Raw genomic sequence first — 17,543 nt, 5'->3', positions numbered from 1 at the left:
TATAGGCAATGGTTCAGAAAAAACCTCCCTTGTATTCTTACAGTCTCTTGTACTCTTACAGATACAGAAAGAAGCAGTACCATCACCAGCAAATGCAGCGGCAGACTGGATCACTTCAGTGGCAGAGTCCTATAACACACTACTTTCAGAAATTACCAGCCCTTGGCTGCCTTTTCACTACAATTTATCAACCATGCAATGGTGTAAAAGAGTGCACTGCAAAAGTTACCAATCTCTCAGTTTAAAACAAGTATTCAGAAGAGAGCAGGGAATTATTTTTAGCAGGGAGCATCTAGTGATCTATCTACACAGCAGTTTCCAAGTAATGGCAGTGAAACACCTGATGGTGCACTTGAACCAGACAGGCTGAACAAGCAGCCAGTTGCCACCTCAGTCATGGTCTCATCCATCCCTCCGGTGCTGCTGGCTCCAGTACTTGTCTGACCCTGCAGTGAACTGATTCAACTCACTACACTGACTAAAAACTAACTAGGAGGAATAAGTAAATCAGTTCACAGGGTCTTTTCAGCACCAGAACTGATGAGAGGGAGGGGATAAGGTGCAGCCCGAGCAAGCAGCAAATTGCAGTGTTCTCGAGGATGGGAATGAGTAGCCACAAACTTCTTAAACCAACTTCACCACAGAAACCACAGAAACCACAGAACAGCACCTTGCATAGCTGCTTGCTTCCTTGTGCCAGATCAAGCCAATCTAGACAAGTTCACATTTTCTATTGTTGTGATAACAAGGTCATATATGGGTATGTTCACATCAGGCTAGAACTGAATAATGAAATTGGGGAGGAGACCATGACCTGGAAAAGGACTGTCTCTGTGTCCATACATCCCTATGCGGGAACAGTAAGAGATGTGAGCCACCACTGATATAACCAAACCCATTTGGAGGTAAGTACAGTAACACAGCTGAGATGGTCCAACAGCTCAATGCTGTCAAAAGGTCTGTCCCACAATCTTCTCTCCCTTCTCTTTTCCAACACCACTCCCCATCACACCATCCTGCCCACTCCTTTATGCTGGTCTCAGCATTTACAGGACCTTCACTGAGCACACTTGACCTGCTAACCACACAGGAAATCCTCTTTTTTTTCCCCAAGGTTAGTTTTCTGCAGGTGTAGTGAGTTGAATATGCTCAGACAGGAGTACAAATGCCAGAACAGCACAAGGGAAGTGGTGGGGGTGTGCAGTCGGACATGAGGAAGAAAGCGAGGGGAACCTTCCAGTTTTGTGGGATCACAAAATTATTTAGGTGTAAAGGGACCTCTGGAGGTCATCAAGTCCGGTGATGGTGAATCATTAAAATGAGCAGGAAACCAGTCAGCAGCCTCCTGGCTCTGTCATCAAAAACCCACCTCTCACAATTTTCCAATGGCATTTTTATTTTTTTTAATGCAACATGAAAATTGTTTCAAAAATTACTTCTTTTTGTACCCTAAAGGTATAAAATTCTGGAAATAACAATTAGCAGTTAAACCCCTGACTGTAACATCCCAAGTAAAGGCAGAATGCTCTAAGGAATAACAAAACAATGCAATGAATATTTGTGCAGCAGGAAGAGTTTGGAGATGTTTGTTTACCATACAGTGTGTTCCTGCTTGACAGATTCCTAGAGAACCCATATAAAAAGCTCTGATTATTAATAGTCAGATGGCATGAAATGGTATTTCTAACCTGTTTATAAATGGTTTAAAGGAAATTACAAATACATAAAAACCAAAACTAAGTTTACAGTAAAAAGGCAGAGAGCTAAATTTGTTCTTCCAGTAAGCAATATGTTATATGAAACTGAGCTGAGTACATCTGCCATCATTTTACCTGGAAAAAATCAAAGTGGGGAGAGGAGGAAAGATTTTTAGTTTGCAAAAGCAACAGAAAAGGAGAAAGCTCATATATTGTATTAACCTTGTATTGTGCATATGGATAAGTAGTTTCAGTAACACATACAATGATTTCACAATGTGCTTTGAAAAGCTTCATTAATGTTTTTGGAAATATGGGAAAGTAATTTATAACACCACATAAAAAAGTAATAGAGGGCCCAATCCTGTCGCCACTAACTTAAACTGGGCAGAGTTAAGCCTTCAGGACCTTCTGACAGATTTAGAACATTTTTCAACAGCCTAGTTCAGATATTAGCAAATCCTAGCCTGGCTGGCTCCCACCACATCTCCACTTGCTAAATTACTCCCTTTTCCTCTTCCCTCCCCCTCCCCCCTTCAGTATAATTTAAAACAAAAATATTTTTAATGTGTTGAACATTTGTATATTCGGAAACAGTGCCTGCCTTTTCTCCATTCTGACAGCTCTGAGCACTGCTAGCCATTAGCAGCCTGCAAGTCAAGAGATGCAGACCAGCCAGATATACCAAGTCACAGCAGCCCACCCTCCACAGCATCCCTGAAACCACCAGTCTTCTGTGAACTTCTGATTTTCTGCATGATACTGCCATGAAAACCAATGTCTCCTAAACAATCACAGGGAAATTCTTGAAACACAAAGGGAGTTAAGTTTCCAGAGCCCTTTATGATCTGAAAGAAACGCTTTCCCTTTGTCTTCACAGTAAGAGAAATGACAAGGATGAACACATGGACTGAGGTTGTGTTTGGAGACCAGCGTTCTCCCCCACAGTAATATCTGAACATGGCACATTTTACAATGTGAGCCTGCACCAAAGAGCAAGCCCTTCTCTTTCTCCTCCCCTGTCAGCACTGCAGTTCAAAGTGGCTGCTGGAAATACCAAACCTCTGCATGTGGCACATGAGACTTCAATCATTATCTTGCAAACCTGTTGCACTTTCACTGCTGATCAGACCAAAATTCCGAAGCAATGTATTTAAAAAGGGGGAAGAAACCCACCACCAAACAATAACTTATTATTCATTTATCATGCAATCTCTCTGGCCAAGTCTGCATTACAGGGCAGATCCATTACTACCTTCTCTGGCTTCCATCTAGAACAGACCCAGCATGCTCAGATCCAGAAACACCATGTCATGGATTAGGTAGTTAAATGCAGCAAATACTAGGGCAATGATCTAGAGTTCTCATTTACCTTCTGCTTGTCTTTCAGCATTCATTTGTCCAGGTGAATTTCTTCATTTAAGTGTCTAAAACCTTTCAGTTTCTGTCAACTGATGCCACTTGTGAACTGAAGCTGAAAACTTAAGGCCATACAAACATAGCAGGATTCTGCCCACAACATGCACTGAAGTGCAGGGGTCCTCTAGGCTGCCTCCTTTAAAGTCAGCTTTCCCTTCACCACCAATGTATTAAACTCTACAAGTCAGCCCAAATGAATCACAGCCTCTAAAAGATCTAGTGGTTCCTTCTGATAACCTGAACCAGGAGGAATAGCCAGTCAGAGGCTGGTACACGTAGGTGTACTAGAGCATCTCAGAGCATCCACTTCAGCCCTGACTCCCTCTCCTGTCTCTAGATACCACTACAGGACAAGGCTTCACCCCTTCTTGGTGAAGAATCCCAGGACCTCTAGTTAAGCTTCAGTTGAAGCCATCAGAACACATGCCCCATTCACTTGCAGGACACAGATCAGAACCTCTCCTACAGGGCTCTGAACCAGCTTTCTGGTTCATTAACTTTTATTCCTCTACTGTATGGTTTGGTTCAGATTGAAATGCAGTGCTAGCTTCTCAGTTCGGGTCTATCGCAAATGCTTCTATCAGTGCCTGGCAGCTCTTCACATTTCCAAGACAGCTCGTCAAGTCAGTGCAGGCTGCTATGTCTCTTCCTTCCAGTTTGTCATTACCTACAAACAGTAAAACTTTCCCTATGCAATTCTCTTGCTACTCTTGAAAGGCTGAAACAATGTGGTAGAAAAGCTCCACCATAGTGCAGTTGGACTTCAGCAGGAGAGTTTATTTCTTGTGCTTTTTATTACCTTGCTGCCATTTCCTAGCCATAAGCTGCAAATGTTAAATTACAAAAAATACAGTATTAATCAACCAATCGAGTTGCCAGTTCTAATTTTGGATAGAAAAACGGACAAAGAAATAATCAAAGAGTTACCAAAAAAGCAGATGGCTGGAGAGCGCTTCTGGCAGTCATGCTACTCGCACATGGGACCACTTGAGTTTAACAAATTGGACAACAGAGAGAGTACTGAAATGGAAATTGGGGCTCTACTCCATTCAAATTCTTCAAAATGTTTGTTTTGGATTTGTACCTCCGCTGCAATTTACAGCTCTAGATTAGATATAGCAAGAGTAATATTCTTGACTAGAAGAAAAACAGAATGACTAAACCATTTGCCAAATCACACAGATCTGTCTCCCTGTATACAAATAATACCAACGTATAAATGGTTTCCTAAATAAAATGTAGTACTAAACGTGTCTTTCACTAACACAGCAATAAAGTTCTACCAGTAGTTAGAGCACAAGACAATTCCCTGACTCAAACTGCATAACTTCTTCAAGCAAGGCCCGTATCCACATGTAAACGTATGTAAGCTACATCAGCATGAAAAAGAAACCCACAGCAACTTGAGGTTTCACGACCATCTTCATGCAGCACAGAGACCTCTCACTGCAAGGGAGACGACATCCCAAAGCTGCTCGTTCTGAAAGCACGCCCTTCACTGCTAATGAACTAAAGGGCAGTTGTTTCTAACATTAGCCAGTTTTGAGACCATAAAGCATAGTGCAGTACTTCTACTTGATCAGGGAGGGAAAATCACTAAACCAAGGTTAGTAGTATCAATACAAAGGCACACAGGTAGGAGATGACACCAAAAAAGGACGAAAAAAGACTCATTCCATCAGTCTTGCTATAAGAACTCAGTTACCTAAGTGTTTAACAGAAAAAACATGAGGGCCTTTGTCAGTGAGATGCCAGTTGCAGCTTATAGTACATGTATGGCCAAATATGACATCACCTACCACAACCAAAAATTAAGATGAAAGTTCTGCCGGTCTCAGGGACCAGTCACTCACCAGGGAACCAGTGGTTTTATATGCACGCCTTCCTGAAGAATCCAAAAATAACATTTTTCCAGAGAGCAGAAATTCCTGTAGCGTTCACGCTTTTCGTTTCAGTAATGTTGCAATCCAAAGTGCCAGCCCTCTGTAATGAGGTAATCCGACAATGTAATTTGTAGTATTTTATTCTGTCAAAATTGATCTTAGTATTTCTATAGCAACTAGATCAAAACAAAAGATGGAGCAGACAGAATAAGTCTCTCCCTGCCACCACCCAGATTTTTATATAAATATACATGTATATATATAAAGCATTACACATATATAAAGTTAATGTTCATGATTCATCATTAAACAACGCTAGAAAAACAGCACTGGAGAAATAGCAGCACAGTAGGATAACATTTAAAAAAAGAAATGCTAGCAAATGTGTAAACTGACATCAATAAAATATAAAAAAAGTAATTGTTCCAATTATCAAACACTTGGGAACAGAGTATGTCTCTACCATTAAATCCGGTCAGGAAAAGATATTATCCATTTCTGGTTGGGGTAGATGGAAGTGAATACTGGCTTTGCTGGCATGAGGTGAAGAATACAGTATCTTCTCCCCCAGAGAAAATCACGCTCGGACCACTACTGTTAACATGTTAATGTTTAAGAAAGCTTGACTGCCGTTTAGCTGCCTAAGCTTAGTTTTGGAAGTGCTGTATGCAATAGTCTTGCAAATGTCTGCCAATTTATTTTAGTGCCCTTGTAGGAGCTGAGCTGAGTCCAGACACTGTGATTCCAAAACACATAGGAAAACTCTGGATGTGGAACCCAATATTTCCAATCAAGTAGTATGATTAATAGCAAGACCACCCAGCCCCTTCCTTTTGAAACAAAGATTGATCCATTACAATGGGGATAAAAAGCTTGGTTTTCCTATAGGCCACCTCTCCTTAATATCAGAGTAGCTTCTGAATACGTCTTAGGAGATTTCAGTTAGATCTTGAACACAGATTGCCAAACACACACTGCGTGCAGGTGCACACGTACAACTGCAAACTTCACATGTAAGCATGCAAATCCCCAACCAACCACACAGTTCCTAACTTCAGCTCTAAGGAGAGGATGAACCTCTTCTAGTGTGTGACATGTACCTGCCTCCAGAAATCTGCAGTGTCCAAGAACAATTTTCTCACTACTGCATAGTGTCACTTACAGCCTTTAGTATAAAAATATGTTACAGTTTTATACAGACCCCTGAAGTGGTTGGGAGGGAATTTCTGAGAACGGCGTGTCAGCTGGGAAGAGGATGATATACTCACTTTTGTTGTGCTGGATCACTGCAGGTCCAGCTGTGGTTTTGCTGCTGGCTGCTATCTCCGGAGGTCACCATGCACCCGCTTACCAAGCACACTGCATCAGCCATGGTAAGGGATTGCGGTTGGAAGGCAGTTTGTCTTCTAGGCCAACCACTACTGCTTGTTAAGAAAAAGAGAGAATGTTAAGTTAGAGAAATACTGGTCATCTAAAAGAAACAAACATTCTCAAGAGCAGGATATTTCTTTGATCCCAAGCTCTCCTACTAGAAAACAGAATTTTCCCACCAGTTTAAGAAGGGGGGTATGATGGACAAGAAATTCTTGGTGAATACAGGAATAAAATTGTGTGCATGCATAATCTGAAGCATAGGAATGTTTCCACAGATTACTCACCCTCCTAAAATTCACTCAAGTCTTTCACCTGACTAAAGACCCTGACCCCATGAAGCACTCTCCCACTTGATAGCAATTCCCTCGAGTAATGACAGTGAAGAATTCAATACCAGCCGAAGCTGAGGTACGTATTCCAACTGAATTCACAGATACTTCTGTAACAACTTCTACCTATACATGGTCTTGTAATACTGGTATTTTGGAGCTTATCTTACAAATGACACAGACCTTGGCATGTCTTCAAATGAATATACTTAACAAAATGTACACAAAAAGCTGTTACCTTTTTTTAAACTTAAAAAAAATTAAATTGATCTGCTGCTGCAGCTGGAGATGCAAAATGATTATTTAGACAAGAAGTATAAAAATAAATGAAACTGCAGATTTATTCCTAATTATCACCAGTTTCTGACTGTCAGAGAAGATGTACTTTTTCCAAGGGAAACCCCTCATTACCCCTTCCTTCAAATAAAGGCAATCAACATTGAACTTAAAGGTTCCTGTCTGCATCCAGTTTACAGGCTTTACCATCCTGCTCTTTGAAATGGAGTCTTGTACAAGGCACATCAGAAAAACTGGAGGAAATTGGAGATAAAAATTATTTTAAAATAAAAACAGTATTTATGTCTCCCAAATGGGAAGTTTGGAGCAGCAAGGGCAGGAAACGGACCGGTATTTAAGCTGATTACCCAAGCAAAGTCCTCTGCCTTTTCAGCAGTGCCACGGTCCCTCAGTAAAACCATTTAAATTAATTGGAGTTTGGGGCAGGGGGAGGCAGGGGGAAGATGTCAAATTTTATCTGGAGTGTTAGTGATGGCTGGCTGGAGAGGGGCTTTCAGGCCTGTTAATTGGGCCTGTTTGCTCCAACGCCACAAACACTTTGACATGAAATGTTCTAATAACCCCGCAGCGCAGGTGGCCGCCAGTGTGAGCCGGCTCCTGACAGCCCGGCCAGGCCTGTCCCTTCCACTCAGGGCCCGCTCGGCTGAGCAGGCGGCTTTGGGCCCAGCGGTCATTAACCCAAATGTTCTCCCCGTGTAGCTTAGCAACCAATTAAGTAGCCGGGATCTTTAACATTTGTACCAGAAATTCACACAAATGAAAGTCTTTCGGGCCACGCTGGCCTTATAGACATGGATCTCATTATGCTTTTTACCTAATTATCAACTTAGCTTTTTTCTTTATGCATCTAAAAAAGACGGGTGGCAGTTAAAGGCAAGCTCTGCAGAGCACAACTGGAGCGCCGTTTCCTTCGGCAACACTTCTATGGGTGTTCGCATACATATAAAAATTACATCTTCTCATTCACACTTGCACATAACTGACTAGACAAATAATATTATCATAGTGGGAAGAGCCAGAATTAGAAAGGAAATACTGCAACGTTTAGATTTAATCTGGTGAGCATTAGATCATGATTCACTTTGACATAAAAGCTCAAGAGCACATTTAGCTGGGGTAAAACGCATTACAATGTTTTAAATGAGAAGGAAATAAGTCTAATGTTTCATGGGCTGCATTATTTGCTGTTGAAATCCTAATAACTGCCTACACTCTACACCTACGTTGTACCTAATGAATTGGTTTTAAACTTCAGAAAGCTTCAGCAACAAACTGAAAGATCTTATTTTCTTCTGACTCTCCAACAAAGAGGCCTTTTTAGTAGACTAGAACAGAAAATTGACAACAAAAAACCCCACTACCTTCATCTTCACTGTATTTCACAGCAGTATTTTTAAAACAAGCATCTTTGTTGATAAGATATTTTTTAAAACAGGGAAATACTCCAACACTGTGAGCAGGACTGGTATCACTGTTTTTCAATACCCACAGGCAAATATGGAGCAATGCTTCTCAAAGGCTAGCACCTGCTCAAGTCTCAAGAAGTTAGAAAGTTCTGCTTTATCAAGTGAAACACTGAATTAATGCTCCATATGAAAGTGTCTGACTCAACACAAGTTTTACAAGTGGCTTAACCCAATCTTCTGCTTTCTTCTCACCTACATCCATAAGATCCTATTGCTCCTCTCCCATCACCTCCTGCTTTTTTGGTGGCCAGAGGAAAAAATTAATCCCTGCAGCCCCCTCCCTGCTCATTCTCTGTCACACCAGCTGGCAAAGCAGTGGATCATTTCAGGTAGTAATACACTCCTGCCCTGGCTTAATACAAACCTGAAATGGCAGGCTCCAGGTACACATTTTTCATGGTGCATAACCAAGCCCAGTTGCGTTTTTGAACCATGCCTCTCCATCAATAGTCCCCAGTGCTCTCTCAAGAAGACAGAATGTGCTCCATTTCACCTCTGTGCCAGTCATAGGAGAAAGTGAGAAATGTCTTTATAGTTGAGACGTGAGCCACAATGTGTGAAATCAGGTCCGTCAAGCTGGGCTGACCTTCTACTAACATGCCTGTGCCTTTCCCAGTCCAAGGCATACCAAAGAAACTCCCATCTCTGGGTTTCCAGTGTAACCTGGGTTTTTACTTACAAGTTGCATTCATCTAAACACATTTCCTTCATGCAGCAACTAGAATGAACATATCTAGAAAGAAACCAGATCACATAAAACAAGCTGCTAACTGTTTCTCACATGTGGAAACACGATGCCAATTCGCAGAAGCTGTTGTGATTGCACGAATATGGTTCTTTTACAAACCCAACTGAGTGTTGCAGCGCTCTGTAAGTATCTGCAATTTCAAGGCAGATAAATGTTATGTAAACTCAAATTTTGCAACTTTATTATTGTGTATTATTTCATGCCAAGTCGCTCTTTACATAGAAAGCAAACATCACTGAATTTATTTCAAAAAAAGCAAAATAAAGTTTACAGTTCTGCTTGGCATGAAGTTTGTTTATAAACACAGTAAGCAGACTGGCCTTATTACAACGGGAATGGCAGAAAAAGAACAACCCTATCTTCAAGTTGAGTATGAGCCAACAGTGTGCTTTCAGCAAGGAAGGCAAAGTGCGTACTGGGCCTCATCTGTAGCACAGCCCTGGCCCGTTTGGTCTGATGAAAAGATGGAGATCTAGTGACAGGCTATCTAACAGTAGCCTGCAGGGAAGCAGCCTACACTGAATTCCCTTACTTAAATGGAAATCACACTGACAAGAAAGCTAAACATCTGAGACAGATGATATAACAAGGGGCAATATCAAAAACTGCATCTTGGCAGGTTCAGATCAGAAATTATGAAAAACTTTTACAGAAGAAACGTGGTGCAGCCCTAGAACAGGTCACCAGAGAGGCAGGGGATTTCAGCCTTTGGAGATGTTTCATGCTAAACATGTACTTTTTGACACATTGGCATTTCTACTGATAAAATATCCTGTTAAGAAACTCTTGACCATGTATTAGAGAAACTGCGGCACTTCACCACCCAGTAGAATTCTCAAAATCACCTGTCCATCTTTCTAAAATACCCGAATGCCTTTAAAAGCCTTATAATAAACTGCCTAATAACTATGGCTCCATGCTCTGCACACTCAGAACACTGGATCATCTGGGGGTTTCATTCACATGCAAACCCTCGCAATAGGGACTATTCCCTATAAATACAGACTTACGAGTAAGAGTACAAGATATGGCCATGTAAATTGCAACACAAGAGCAAACTCCACATATTTGAAAAGATTATCAGTCAACTACAGTTCTTTCCACTGTAGAAACAGTTACTCAGTTAAGATAAACAAAGAAATTCCCATGCACTGAAAAGGAAAACCTATTAACTGATTAAACATGTGAATCAGTTGATAAACTGGTTATCAAAGTTCTGAAAACATTTTTAACAATGACCCTTCCTGCCATTTTTAACAATGACCCATAAAAGCTAGAATAATTCAGCACTTTACAGGAAACCAGCTGGATAGAAAACAGAACGTATTTCTGATCTAAGAAGCTGCAGCTACACCATATGAGCTGACAAATTTAGACAGTAATTATCACTAAAGTAGTGATAAACATTTAAATACCAATTAAAAGCTCTGGACAAAAATTTTCAAAGGTTTCTAACTGTTTTCAGCACACAGAAAAAATTACCACTCCTGTCCCCTCTGATGTATACTTGCAATTCATTCCTTGTTTCATGCTTTTCAATTAACTATAAAAATACTTAATAATAAAAACAAACAAACAAAACAGCTCCTTAATTTTCAGGACAAGCTGAAGATCTGGAAGCAGCATGCAAAACTAGAATGCAGCGTATACTAATAACTAGACTTCACAGAGAATCTGATTTTACTCCATAGTACAGTTCAGAAATGGGTAAACGGAAAAAACTGTTAGACCTGACCCTTGTGATAAAGTTCCTTTTAGACAACTCGAGATCCATAGAAGAGCTCAGAGCAATTTTTTGGTTAAGAGAAAATTTTGGTGCCATTTTAGGGTCCCAGTTAACCAACAACATGACAATTGATCACATGCAAAGCATGGGCAGAACCTCCTGTATTTAAAGAAAATGCCAGCCATGAACTTCAGGTGGAGAATTACCTTTTCCCCAAATTCATAGACATATTCAGATCTAAGGCACTCTTCAGGCCATTCTGTACAAATGCTTGACGTCTATTCCCCTTCTTCCTATCCTTTGTATTAGCCATGTAAAACAGCTGTTAGCCAAAATATATCCAGATCCTGAATCCTACTTCTGTGTGGCTTCATGGCAAGTCAATTGTCTATAGCTTTCATTTTCATTTAATTATCAGGAAAGTCAGTCTAGCTAAAAAGCAACACCCCAAGTCAGAGAAATCCTAGAATGCAAGATGTTTCCACCAGGGTCTTGTACACTGTTCCAACAGTTAGCCACGATTTTGACATAAAACTTTTCCAGCAACTAAGGACTTTTCAAGAAGTCGTAGAAAAAGATTCAAGCTTTCTACCAATTACTGCAGAGCACTAGAAGTTAAAATGGTCAGTATTTAAACATTTGGCTTTACAATGATCTTAAAACAATCCAGTCTTTGTAGAAAAATAACCCCTCTCAGCCTTCTCATAAGCTGAAATAATAAGGCACACAGAATTAAAAGGCAGAATTAAAAGCTGGTATTCTATTTTTGTTCCAGAAACATAACATTTTAAAGTAATCAAACAAGGCATTTGTTAACAGAGGAGCATAAATAAAAAGAAAATGACCAGAGGTTTTTAATTTTGAAAAGTCTACTACCATTTCTGGGAACATCATATCTCAAAAGCATAGCTTGCTCATGGTATAGACCATACCTATTTGGCTACAACTCTGATCTCAGTAAGTACTGATGCCTGTGCTTTTGGAAGAGGAAGAAAATAAGAAGCTCAGAGAGTTATTTTTAAAAGATTTACATGTATTCCAAGGCTATGATGGATTTGGAATATAGCTGAGACACATGCAGACCCTGGACTTGGGAGGGGACAATGCACTCAGCACCTCTCTGCAAAGAGCTTCTTAGTTCACCAAATCTAAAAAAAGAGATGAATACACAAAGGATTTCATACTCTCAGTTCTGTAATTTACAAAAGATGTAGAAACTGCCCGTTCATATACTTAAGGTCATGTTGCACTTTTTTGGACTACAGAAACAAAGCACTAGTAGAAAGAACAGTACGTTCTCCCCACCATCTTCCTCCCACTGCCCCCCTCTCCACAGCGTGAATCTCCCAGCGGGAGCCACTGCCTTACAGACAGTTTTAACTGTGTGTGAACAGAAATAAAAAAAAAGTTTCTATAGATTTCCTGGCTCAAACAGTTCCTCCTTCCCTGCCTATGAGCTGGACTCCATATGTACTACATGTAAAGCAGAAATGCATTTTCCCCCATTAACATTACAATAATCTAAAGTATTCCTTGAAACTAGATTAAGCATTAAAATTTACAGTCAGTTTTGCAACCTTTTATTTCTCCTGCTTATCTCACGCTTTTGAGCAGCCACTCTGAGCTCAGCACAGCCATTTTGTAAAACCAAACCCTACATTTTTACAGCAACTACTTGATTTCTAATGTTTCAGTTACCAAGTGCTCAGCTTGGATACTTGGAGATTTTTTAAATTTTCAGATGGTGAGAACACAGAGCTTCCAAGTTACCTTTTTCCAGACAGCCCTGAATCAAGTTGCCCACAGTAATCTCCAAACATTTCCAGTGCCTGTTAAGAGAAACATGGTTACCTATAAATACATTTACAACTATAGCTTCTTTATACATCCCAGTTGTATCAGTATTCAATTGAATGGTTTTCCTATTCTACTTAAGAGATTTTTGCAGCTATACATAACATACAGTCTTTGTTCTTCTAGGGATGAAATCTGAGTAGAACTTTAAAAGCATAAAAAAGCAATGCTGAGATTCATGATGCAGTTCAAGTGCCAAATAGTGCTGCAGGTAATTGGTGACATATCTGTGCTTCAGCATAGAGCGAGCTGTGGCCATAGAACAGGGATGAGCAGTCCTAATATTGCAGCAAGGGCAAATATACCTTACATTTTAAAAAAGCTTGTGTACATACAATGAGTTGTTAACATCTAATGTGGATTGATCCCCTCTAGCAGTTGCCTTGTCTTATGAGTGAAAAAGTCACTGAGATGGAGAAATGTTTCAGCACAACCTGTTGACGTGACTCATTCAGTGAGCTCCCCTGAGACCTGCTGAGCAGCAGCGGCAGGACCCTGCGGTGGGGACACGTAGTGTGGAGTTGCCGATCTGCCTGTTAGGCATCACTGTGCACTAAATTTATCTGTTAGATATTGATGGGTAAAACTGAAGAGGACAAAAAGAAGGATGGGAAAGAAGAGAAATTCAAGTGAAAAGCTGAGCACTTCAGTTTTTCAAAGAAAAAAGAGGAAGAAGCTTTCAAAAAAATTCAGAGATCAAAAATCTCCTTTGCAACATGTGCTCACATTTTGTAATGACAGCATCATTCTCAAAAACAGGTTTCAAGCCTTGCAGATGAAGGCAAAAGCATTAGACAAATAACACGCAGGTCTAGCCCTTGTTATAGCTCAGGCCAGATCAAAGACTGGGTCTGGCATGCCAGACTTTCCCGCAGCTCCTCTTTGCTACTGGGAATTTTTGACAACTCCTGTGCACCAGGGAAGGGTGTTTTATTGCTCACACACAGCCTGACTCATAATTTGCAGCTTGATGCTGCATCAGGCATCCCTTTGATTGTCGACAATGCCGCAGACAGTTTTTTCTCAAAGTGGCAATTGAAATGTGTGTTCCTGCAGAGTGCTTCGATGCGTGGTCACCTTACCATGTCCTAACAAGTGAGCTGAGCAGATGCTTAAGTTGGTGGCTATTCAGAGGGCAGAGTAAAATATGGGCATATGCTTAAGCCCCACTGGGTTCAGTCCACTTCACACCTTTCCTAAGTGGATGGTTTAAGGGAAGGGATGGCCTTTGGGCAGGGATCACTCCTTTCCTGCCAGCCAGCCAGCATGTTCCAGAGCAGAGTCCCATCCCTGACATGGGTTCTCCTTCCTATCAAAGGAGTGCAAATGCATCCCATTTATTTCCAGCTCCAGAGGGGAGCACGATGGAAGCAGGATGGACAGACTGGAAGAGGATAAGAAATTAAAATGAAGTGTTTCATGATAGCAGCGTTACTGCAAATCCTCAGTTAGAACTAGCAAATTACAAAAGTAACAATAAAAGGTGACTGAGCCATCTTCAGATTGATGCAGTACTGGCCAGCTAGGAACTGTGCTTGGCAGAAGGAATGACAGTCAAACTTCTTCAGTTCTCCCTCAGCCCTCCCAAAGGGAGCAATGACATCTCAGTGATGCCTTTAGCTCTTACCTAGCTGACAGCTAATGTGGATCACATGTCACTGGCTTGAACAGACTTATGACAATTTATGTCAGCTGAGGATCTGTCAACTGTATTTAGAGCTCAGCACATGGCTGTTGCCCTCAGTGAATCTGCAGCTCAAAGGGAAACGTGCATCCCAGCAAGTTTACATGAGCTGGGATAAAGGCTTGTAGGTGACCACAAGCCTGTGGGCCAGGTCATGCTGCAGACAAATCCGCCCTGGCTGGCTCAGACCCACAGCCCAGGAGCAGTGCTAGGTGACCAGCAGATTTTTCTTACTAATTGGTTGTTGTGGATTAGAAGGGCATAGTCAGTTCAGGTAAAAGTAATATTTTTAATTCATCAAAAAGTAAAACTTGAAGGAAAAAAGCAGTCTTCATTATGCTGGTTTTGGTTTGAGTCCTTCTGAAGTGTTGCATTTTGGTTTTGAAGTGTTAAAAAATTCAAAACAAATTGCTAACACAAATTGCAGTTTCATTTTAGAAATTTCACAATTAAATATTTCAATTCTTTGCACTCTTGAGGCAATTGTTCAAATGAAATAATTGAATGAAATTGCTGGAGACTGACAAAACAAAGCGACTGTGTCAAAGCTGCAGCTTCCCTAAAAGAGCGTAGAGGGAAAAAAAAGAGTTAACAGTGACCCCATTCTGTCTCAGAATGATTTTTTTTTAAAAATAAAACATGTGTTAAAAAAAATGAAAAAAAAAAAAATCACTGTCTGTAACATTATAGTTTTCAAAGACTGTGCAGCCTGGAATTACAGATAAGCCTTCTTAAGACCATAAAGAAAAATCTTTTGATAGTGTTCAGCATATTGAACTGGCTTCTCCTAGAATTTGCAGTAATAAAGCTGTCAAGCAACACAGAAAAGGAGTGCTAAGCATTTCAAGACTCAAACACATGAACTTCTATTAACCTACATTAACATGTAATTGTTGCTGTGAGCACACTGTTCTCAGTGTCAAGTGCTTATAAAGGACACAAGGAAAATCTTTCCATGTGATACAGGACAGGGTAACCACTGTACTGGCCTACAAATTTCTGAAACGGTCTTCCTGGCAAGCACTAAATTGATATGTATGAGTTATTCCTGGAAACTTCCCATATGGTTAGTAAATTTCAGAATGGAAAGATATGTTATTTCACTTTAATAACTTCCATGTTTTACATCACACCAAGTAGTTGCTAGTTTGCTGAAGTCTAGGAGATGAATGAACAATTTCGGTATGATCACATATGACTGTTTCACGTCGCTAAACAGCCTGCAGTCTCAGAAAGGCAGCAGGGGGTTGGTGATCATTTGCTTCAAAGCTTTGAGACACCCTGGCCAAGTCAGAGAGGTAATATCGTAGGAGGAGATTCAGGATATGGCTTCAACATTTTCATCTTCTACTCACTTAAGCTGGCTGGGTCTGGGACAGATGGGAACACACCTGTAATCCTTCTGGACACAAACCCAAGCTACGAAGCATCACAGCGTGGACAGCTTTTTTGAACCTGGCTGCAAAGCCCACACAAAGGCCATTCCACATCATCTGGAATCAGTAGCTCAGAAGTCTCTGCACTGCTCTCCCAGGCACTGCAAAGATGCACCTTTTAAGAGGCAGCAGAAGTGAGGCTGAGAGGAGGTACACAAGGCTCTCTGTAAATAAATCAGAAGGGCAAACAGCAGGAAGAAAAGCCATCTAATCTGAAGGAAAACATTTGCACAACAAGCAGTGGACATAAGCCAGTCATTAATAAATTTCTGCTAGAAATTAGAAAAAGGTGCAGAAAGATTCTGGCACAGCCTTCCAACAGGATGGGAGAAACACAAACCACACAAAAATGTTACTGTGTTTTAAAATGCTTGTTTATAAACTCACAGAGCAGATGAGAGGACATAGTGACCTGTGACTGCAGGGACTGGACTTTCTCAGTTCTTACCCTGGATTTATGCTTCATGTTCCCCCAAACACCCTTCCTTTCCAGCCAGGGTAATGTTCTGGCATCTGTTTAATGCTCATGAACTGCAAGAGTATCACTAAAATGATTATGTAGGAGTATTTTCAGAGAGCAAGATATGATTGCAAAGGGAGTTGGATGTGTTTACATGGGGCTGATTGTTCTGTTGTGGACGTTGCTGATGCAGGTGAACAGGTTACCATGTCTATAAGGCTCCTCATCAGGCCTTCTGCCCATCTTCCAGACCTCACCAGACAGATTTACAAACAAAGCTCTGCATGTAACGGTGCCCTAAATGCAGGTTACAGCAACAGAGGTTGAGAAGCACTCCAAGCTTACCAGCCTACTCTGAACTGAGCTGGGTTGAGATTACAGATGCCCCGATACCAGTGGATCAAAGGGAAGGTGTTACCTGGCAAAGCATGGCAGCTGTTGAGAAGGAAGGTGTGATAACCCTCACCCAGTGCAGGGGCTGCTGGAATAGGGATGGTTTACCGGGATAACAGACTAGTGACTAACATCGCTGCACTGCCCTACCAAAATAATTTCTGGAATTGCTTCTGTGAGTCTTGCTGTACTTCCTTGAAGAGATTGCTCCTGGACAGGTAGCTCTGGTTAAGCTCCCAGTGACCGGAAGTAAAGGGCAGCATATCAGCATATATTGCTGAGCAGGTAGTTATGAAGTCGACTCTCAAGGTTTCGTAAAACCACAGCAGAAGTTGAAGGTGCATTTATTCCTTTGGGTTTCATTCCACGCATTGTAATCTGCCTCCCTCACCTTTCACCATCTTGCTTTAACAAATATAGCTTGGGGGGGTTTTCAGAGCCTGTATCCTCACCTCAGGTTAAAGTGGTTGCTGATGACAGACAGAGCTAAGCACGCGTGCTCAGAACCTGAGCTCTCAGGCAAGAAGCACATAGCTAAACTTTGCCAAATTACTTTCAGAAAAGCCCTGACTGAAAGGGATCTTCATTGTAAAATGCTGAAAGACACACACACACGGAAACCCCCGAAACCGCTGAATTACCCAGGCAAAAGGCAGGAAACAGCCTGGGGTTTCTGACTCTCACGGAACTGCTCATTTTCAGCTGATGACCACATTGGTTTAATGTGTTCCAGAGCAAATGCCCTTCACATACGATCCACACATAATCTGACCCAAA

The 17,543-nt window shown here is 41.1% G+C and overlaps 1 long non-coding RNA gene across 1 annotated transcript in view; it reads right to left on the bottom strand.

Annotated features, from left to right (window-relative positions):
- Positions 1 to 12,772, bottom strand: part of LOC129783241 (uncharacterized) — a 143,883-nt gene extending 131,111 nt beyond the window's left edge. The window contains exons 1-3 of the long non-coding RNA XR_008745184.1: positions 12,710 to 12,772; positions 6,268 to 6,420; positions 4,970 to 5,099 (exon numbers count right to left, since the gene is read on the bottom strand). This is a non-coding gene — a long non-coding RNA (uncharacterized LOC129783241). The remainder of the gene's footprint in view (positions 1 to 4,969; positions 5,100 to 6,267; positions 6,421 to 12,709) is intronic.
- Positions 12,773 to 17,543: the final 4,771 nt, after the last annotated feature.

The sequence above is a fragment of the Falco peregrinus genome, chromosome 1 (genome assembly GCF_023634155.1).
Source record: "Falco peregrinus isolate bFalPer1 chromosome 1, bFalPer1.pri, whole genome shotgun sequence".
Classification (NCBI taxonomy): Eukaryota; Metazoa; Chordata; class Aves; order Falconiformes; family Falconidae; genus Falco; species Falco peregrinus.
Note: the sequence above shows the minus strand (reverse complement) of the source record. Positions and strands in the feature narration are given on the sequence as shown.